Source organism: Panthera tigris, chromosome D1 (assembly GCF_018350195.1).
Source record: "Panthera tigris isolate Pti1 chromosome D1, P.tigris_Pti1_mat1.1, whole genome shotgun sequence".
Taxonomy (NCBI): domain Eukaryota; kingdom Metazoa; phylum Chordata; class Mammalia; order Carnivora; family Felidae; genus Panthera; species Panthera tigris.
In genome coordinates, this window is record NC_056669.1 from 95141356 (window position 1) to 95149772 (window position 8417).

The 8417-nt window shown below is 44.8% G+C and overlaps 1 long non-coding RNA gene across 1 annotated transcript; it reads right to left on the reverse strand.

Moving 5' to 3' along the window:
* Positions 1-938: 938 nt before the first annotated feature.
* LOC122231304 lies at positions 939-7161 on the reverse strand. Its single transcript, XR_006208495.1, has 3 exons — positions 7038-7161; positions 3805-3874; positions 939-1134 (listed from the first exon to the last, which is right to left on the reverse strand). It is a non-coding gene; the product is annotated as an uncharacterized LOC122231304 (long non-coding RNA).
* Between the last annotated feature and the right edge of the window lie 1256 nt (positions 7162-8417).

Sequence of the window (8417 nt, forward strand, 5' to 3'; positions counted from 1 at the left end):
ACAAAAAAGAAAGAAGAAAATTATAGCTATGTGAGGTGATGGATATGTTAATTAACTTGATTGTGGTGATCATTTTATAATGCATGCATATGTCAAAACATCAAGTCGAACACATTAACCATATACAATTCTCATTTCTCACCTATACCTCAGTAAAGCTGAAAAAAAGAAAATTATTAACTAGGCTAAGGTAATTGCTTACTGTCTCTTCTAAACAGATGAGCACACTGTCCAATGGGACGAAATTGACACATAACCTGTATTGTTTATCATGGAAATAGCATTACTGAGCGTAATACACAACCTCTTTCTCTTTGATGGGCTATAAATACATTTGGATACTAAAGGATTTTGCAATTAATATAAATATAGCTAAAATTTATAGAATGCAGTACGAATCGAGACTTTTATCTCAACTATAAAATGAAAACAGTAGCCCCTATGTATGTCCAGTTCACCAAATGATGTGATAATCAAATGAAGTTGTATGTGTAAAACAGCATTGTAAATTTTAGTGCCCTGCCTTAAAACATAGCGAGGTAAATAGCTACTAGGCTGTTTCTATATTCAAGATTGAATGGGAGATTCCTGGCAATTATCTATTATTCAAGGATGAAAGTCTGTGGCTACTAATCAGCTTTGTCAAAATCTGTAATTGTATATTCAGCATAAGTCTGATTTTAACAACAAAAAAAGATGGATGGATGAGTGGATTGTTTGTATGAAGGGATGGTTATATTGGGCAGGAGCATGATGGTGTTGCTGTTTTTTTTTTTTATTAGAATTTAAGAGTGGGAATAAAGGTGTGCACTCCTAGACTGCTGAGAATGAAAACCCAAAAACTTCCCAGAATCGCTTTCACTAGTTTAGAGCGTGACACAGGTCCTGTCAATGAGAAACATTCAGTGAATGTCGAGTTTGTAACCAAAGTTTCAGTCTCAACTTCCTGATTCCTTTATCACAGCTGAAGAGCGTGTTTCTTGATTCAACATTGGTTCAACTGGTAGCAGTGGCTTCCGGACTCCTCAAGTTCTTGACTGCTGTAGAGGTGGCAAGTTCTCTGGAAGGTCAGTGATGAGAAGCCTGGGGTTCATTCCTGGAGTCTCAAATTAGGGTTTGGCCTTCCAGTCCTTCCTGTGATTTTGTAAGCACCAAATTCACATTATGAAATCCCTTTCTCCTTAAGAGAGCTGCAATGGATTTTGTTAGCTGCAGCTGCACTCTGATATGATCCCCCCACCTTTTTTTATATGCCCCCTTTTCAAGTTTTTCTTCCCCTCATCAGTTTTCATCTCTACTATCCAACCACTTCCCATTTCATTCCCCAGAGGTGAATCACCTCTTACATTTGAGGGGAGAAAAACATAGACAATATTATTGAGGAATTTCTCAACTTCCTGCCTATCCTTCTATGGTTCCTGGACCCACCATACCTTCATGATGTCTTTCCTACAAGGATAACCCATTTGCTTTTTCTGTGAATTCCATCCTTTTCATCTCCAGAAATCTTCTTCCCTCCTGTACCTTTGACCTGTCCCTCTTGTTACTCTGTTCATTCATGGTAGACACTGCCAAGCCTTTCTCATGGAGAAGAACCCCCAACAACTCCCAGTCTCCCATGACCCTCTAGCTAAGGTCTCCCTCCCTTCACTGCCAAGCTTTCTAAGAGAATTATCTACACTATTCATCTCCACTTTCTCCCCTTTTGTTCACTCCTCTCCAAGCCACTTAGCCTTTATTGTCCTCATTCCACTGAAATTAACCTCAGTGAAGTAACCAATGGTCACCAAATAGCCTAATCCAGTGGATCCTTTTCCTTTGTTTTATTTCCTGATCTCTCAGGGGCATCTGCCAATCTTAACTTTCTCCTCTATGATATTGTGAGGACACATTCATTGCACTTTTCTCCAGGATCATCTGGTTGGTCTTTCACCATCTCCTTTGGGGGCTCCTCATTTTATGGACATGTGGAATGCTCTTTTCCAAAAGTTTTTGTCCCTGAGCCCTACATTTCTTTCCATTCTAAAGGTTCATGCTAGGTAACGTCATCCTAGTGCATGACTTCAACTACTGACAATTCCCAGGAATATACCTTGAACCCAGACCTCTCTCCTGACTTCCATTGTATATACAGTAACTTTCTACTCCATATTTCTACCTGTCTAACAGACATCTCAATCTCAACATGTCCAAAACAGAACTAATCTTCCCCAACATCCATTCTTCCTACTAAATTCCCTGTCCTGTGAGGGGCATCACAGTCCACTCAGACCCTCAAATCAGACATCCAGGAATCATCCTAAATTCCCTTGTCCCTTGTCCTTCACAATTAAGTTGTCACTAACAGATTTGAATTCTACCCCTAGTGCTCTGTGTGATGGTTTCTCCCCTCTCCATCACTACTGCCCTGGTCCAGCCCTGTGTAATCTCTCTCTCTCTCTCTCTCTCTCTCTCTCTCTCTCTCCCTTCCTCCCTCCCTCTCTCTCGCTTGCTCTCGCTGTCTCATTTCTGCTTCTGCTCACTCACTAGTCTTCCAACTCCTTCACAGCTGCTTCAATCCATTCTCCACACAAAAGCCAAATCTAATCATATCACTCCCTTCCTTAAATCCCCTAGATGGTGTCCCCACATACTTGCACAGTTTTCAGGATAAAGTTCACATTCTTTATCCTAGACCTAAGACCCTTCATTATCTGACTTCTCTAACCTCATCTCCCTCCACTGACCCTGAAGCTATGCTCCCACCCCCATGAACATGCTGCATTCACTCACTCCATGCATTTCTCTCTGTGTGGAACCACCTTGCACTTCACCTGGGCCACTTATTTGTCATCCTTGGTGACTCAGCTCATGTTACCTCTTCCAAGAAACTTTTCCCAACCATCCTTTTTACTACCACTGTGCTTTGTATACGCTGTGCTTACCTCTAATTTTACATTAAACTGTATCATATATATCATATATCATACCTCAGGGATATAAATACATTTGTCATAGGACTTGCTAACCTGTCTGATATGTTTTCACATGCCAGTGTCCTACCACAAGCCCAAGTGTTCCCTTGGGAGCAAAACCATACTTAGCAGAGTGCCTGGGACAGAATAAGCTCCCAAGTCATGTTTGATAGATGAATTAGTTTAATTTCTGCTTGAATTTTATCGGGTAATTGTTGTGGATTGGATTTGGTCCCCTAAAAATAGGTATGTTGGAATCCTAACACTCACTACTTCTGAATGTGACCTTATTTGGAGAAAGGGTCTTTACAGAAATATTCAGGTTGAAATAAGGTCACCAGGGTGGACCCTAATCTAATAGGACTAGTGTCCTTATTAAAAAAAAAAAAAAAAAAGGAAAATTTGGACACAGAGACTGATGCGAATAGAAGGAAGACAGCATGAAGAGACACAGGTAGAAGATGGCCATCCACAAGCCAAGCAGGGAGGCCTGGGTCAGATTCTCCCTCACAGCTCACCCCTTGATTTTGAGCTTCTGGCCTCAGAACTGTGAGATAATTAATTTCTTTCACTTAAGCCACCAATGTGTGGTACTTCATTATGGAAACCCCAGAAAACTCATGCAGTAGAATTTCCTGTGCCTTTTAAGCCTTTATTTCTTTGAATCTCTAGCCATAAGTTGTTTTCTTTCTGAAGTCTTCTTTCTGAAGGTTCGCTTTTCTAGCATATCTGTCTCTCTTACTATCTCTCTCTCTCTCTTTCACACACACACACACACACACACACACACACTAAAGTCACATGTCTCTTTCAAGAACTTCCCCCTTTCCTCTAGATACTTCCACCTTACCAACAAGCTCTGCCTTGTGGGTCAGAATTAGGTCCCAAGTAAAAGCTCCCCTCATTGCTTTCTCATCTTTCTGAAAGAGAAAATCAGGTCAAGAATGTAATCCACTGCAATGTTTATGACAGAACAGGGCATCCAATGGTTGTGCCCATGAGCCCAGTTTGCATCTTGCCCCCATGCTAGATTCAGAATTCTCTAGGCAAAGAAAGTATCACAAGACTGTCAGCCAAACCAGTAGTCAGGACATCCCACAGCAACATCACCTGATCATCCTTTCATCTCACCTGTGCTCCCCTTGGTACTACCACCAAGCTTTTATGACATCAAATCATGCTACTCTCTTGCTCAAAACTCTCTAATGCTTCCCCATTGCATTTAAAGCCAATTTCAACTTGCTATAGAGGTCTCTCCTAGATTTACTGAACATCTGTAAAACCTTTCTGGCCTCAGAATTTTGAACATGTTCCTTCCTCTACTTACAGTGCTTTTCTCCCCCTTTCTTGCCCTTTGCCTGGCTAAGCTTAGTGTCGATTCCCCAAAGGAGGTTACCCTGTATTAGCCTCCTATTAGATGCTCTCAAAGAAACTTGAATTATCTTGCCAAGGATTTGTCATAGTTTCTACCTATATGTTTATATTTATGGCTATGTGATTAATGTCTTTCACCTCTACTACACTGAAAACACCACAAGAACTGGACATTTGTCTGTTTTGCCCACCACTGACTCCCCAATCCCTAATGTGGTCAATGGCATAGAGTAAATACTCAACAAAAATTTCTTTAAATGAATGAACTGAGTCCTACTCCTTGGCCCATTTCAATGAGACAAATTTATTCGGATGAAGGACATTCCTACCATCATAGAATTCATATCCTAAGCCTCATCCAAGTCTTGGTGATGGCTTTGAGCTTATAATAACATCACATCACAATTTCAACTTTATGTCACTTATTAGACTATTACACTGGCCAGGGTCCCCATAGGAAGTGGCTGGCGCTCTCAGATGGGGCAATTGAGAGTTTGATAAAGAGGCTGGTTAAATGGTATGGGCAGGGTTAAGGGAAACCAGCAAAGAATGGAGTTAGCAACAGTGGGTACCTGTTACCATTCCAAGCTCCAGAAGAGCAAAGGGAGGGGTAGATACCAGAATCTGAAAATTGCCACCTAACAAGAGCTGTGATCATTAGAGAGGGATGTAACCAGTGCATGGAGTCACAGAATAAATATCCCAACTCCACTCTCCTCCCACTTTCTTTTTAATGGAAGCACTGAAGTATAGTTGACACACTCCCCTTGGTTGACTCTTGTTTGGCTGAACCTAATAGAAGCCTACCTCTGAGACCATGTAAACATCATTACTTAACTGAGGACTTCTTTGCTTTTCTGTTTTTCACTGATGCCAAGCTTATTCTCCACAATATCCAGTTTTCATTACAGATGGATATTTTACCTCCCTCTTTCCCTAAAATTTCAGTTGTTTTATTTTTAAAAAGTTTATTTATTTCTTGGTGGTGGGTAGTAGAGACAGAGGGAGAGAGAGAACCTCAAGCAGGCTGTCACTGCATACTGTCAGCACGGCGCCCGAGGTGAGGCTTGAACTCACAAACCATGAGATCATGACCTGAGCCAAAACCAAGAGTCTGACACTTAACCGACTGAGCCATCAAGTGCCCCTCAAATTTCAGTTTGAAGTTATGTTCATCAGGTAGCAGATTTTCCCACCAAGCACCATTGTCATGATCACATTCAGATGTACTCTGTCCTGGGTAGAAAGTCCATTTTTATCATGTAAATCTTAGTTCAGGAAATCCAGTTCTGATTTTTAACACTAGCTCACCATTTCCCATGGCTTGTTTTCTCTATCAGAGCTACTACGTGCCAGAGCAAGAGAGATGCAAATGTTATTTGGTCCTGCCTTTTGAGCCCCCTTCTCACCCCTTTCAATTTCTGCAGCTTTCCAGGGCTTCCAAGGTACAAGGTTCCATTGGGAAGTAGCTATTTTCCATTCCCTAGTCATCTCTCTAGGGCCTGAAGTGTACAAACTGACCGGATGCCTCCATCTCAAGCACATGGGCCAACACGATTCTTGCTCTGGGGAGCAAGGTCCCTCCAGATAATACCTTCATGCATTCTTTTCATCCCTGGGATCCTGGAGCTTAATAGCTCTGCCTCCTCATTTCTGTCTCAATTTCCGGCTCCATGGTGCCACACCCAGGCTACCTTATCTTCCTCTCACCTGACCTTAGTGCTCAGCACCTTTTGCCTCAGACTAATAGCTCTGACATGAAGCCTGCTGACTTCAGAAAGTTCTGGTCCAAAGAGCCGTAGGCTGAATATGCCCTCCCTACCCAAGTTTTAACATTTCCTTTTATAAATATCTTATAAATGTCATCTAAGAAGCTCTAAAGTGTCATTGAGTAACCCATGCCACTTCTTCCCTCACTTCTGGAACCTGATCTCCATTTTCTTTTCCTTCCCTTTCAGGGAGATTGTGTCCTTCTCCCTCATGCCCTTCCCCACTGGGTCAGCAGACGAGGAAAGATAAGGATGCCGGACTCAACCGAGGGATCACCTTGCCTCCCAGTCCAGCAGAGGCTCGGACTGCTGTACCGAGGATGTGTCTGGGAGGTGGGAGGAGCGCCCATGGGACGGGATGATGGACCCTATTAATCACAGCTGCCATAGCAGACTAGTGGAAGATGGGTCTTCAAAGCTGGAAGCCCCTCTGCCCAAGTGTCGGTCTTTGGGGCTCAGTGGAGTGCCCTTCCTCTGACCCAGGACTTCCGATGGCTCCTCCCCAATCCCTAACCCCCCTCAACCCCGTCCTGCGGCGCTTCCCATCCTTTCACTGCGATGAATTTTTTTCTCCTTCTAAATATTTTAAACGTTCAAAAGAAAAAGCCAAATCCCGAAATCCAAACACAATGAAAAGCAAAAACGTGAGGAAAAATAACAAGGGTATAACAGCTCTCTATCCCAACCGCGGACCCGAGCCGGTCCGAGGTCCACGGGAGCCGGGAGGGGTTAACCCTCTGCTGCCCGGGGACGGGGCGGGGGTGGGGGGGGTAGGGGGCCGCTCCGCCCCCTTCCAGCCGAAGGGGAGGGGCGGAGGGGCGGAGGGGGGGGGCGCTCCAGTCTGGCCATACATAGATGCATTCAGTTCTCCACATTTTGCCAAACCTGCACAAGCTCATCTCCACCCCATCCCCCACCCGCACCCCGGTCCCCACCAAACCTTTTGTCTCGGCGCCTCCCTCCTACACTAAAGAGTCAAAGAAATATCCCTGGTGACACTGAACCCCAGGCCAGACTGCTCTGGGGGCCTGAAATGGATGCCTTGCGCGTGCTTCTCACCAACACCTGCCTCCTTTCTTACACAGCCTCCTCCTTTAACGAGAGATAGTCAGGGGCGCCCCGTGCCTCCCGTCTTTGTGCGGTTAAGGACAGCTTTTGTTGTGCTGTAGGCACGAAGCAGTGGACAAAGGACCCCAGATGATGTAAGCCACACCCCTTACCTCCCCCCCCCCCCCCCCCCCGGGAGCCAGAGGCCAGGCTCCTCCAAGGTGGAGGGAGCGGGGAATCCTTTTGGAGCCCCCATTTTATAAAGCAAATGCCAAGCCGCCCAAGCCGTTTACCGAGAGCAGCTTGCTTATCACCCCATTAAGACTGCATTTGTCTCCATTTTTAAACAAAAGGGAATTTAGGCTGACGGTCCCGAATCCCAAGAGCGCACTGTGGGATAGGAGGACCCGCAATCATGCAGCAGCCTGGAAAACCTCTGACAAAACCGGGCTCTAAGGCGTCCAACCCCCACCCCCACCCCGCCCATGCCAGAGGCACCCCCAGTGGGTTTTCCTACACCAGCCAGGACCCAGTTGAGCCCAGCATTGCAGCGGACTCAGGGGTGGGGCTCAAATGAAGCCACAGGCGGGATGGAGGCAAAGTTGCACTCCTGGAACTGTGGACAGAGCACTCTGGAAAGCCACCTTTCTCCAGCTGCACTGAAGCTGAAGTTGTCATCATTTGAGACATGGATGGGGACAGGCTTTTTTGTCCAAGTCCCTGGGATGGGGGAGTGTCTTCATAGGGAGATCAGGGAAAGGAGAAGACTACACGTCCTAGACACGGGGAACTTCTAGAGACTTTGTCAGTGGGAAAAGCACAAAAAAGATTCATTTATTCTTTCAAAACCCATTGGCTGCGTCCTAGTCACTTGTCCTGGGGATACATCAGTGGTTAACAGACACGGCCCTTGTCCTGGGGGGTGTTAGTCTAGTGTGAAAGGGTACACACCAGGGATGGAGCTTGTGTTCTAGTTCCCAGTCCTGAGCTCCTGCTCAGTTTCTGCATCTGTAAAACGGAAGTACCTATTTCTTCATTGCCTTACGGAACAATGAGAAGAAAGAGCTGGACGTTTACTGTTTAATTGGAATTAAAATATAACAGGATCGTAGACACCCCCAAAGAATGGAAAGCAGGGATTCCAACAGACATTGCTGCACCAATGTTCACAGTGGCGTCATCCATGGTAGCCAAAAGCTGGGAGTAACCCAAGTGTCCATCAACACATGAATAGATAAACAAAATGTATACCGGTACAATTACATATTATTTA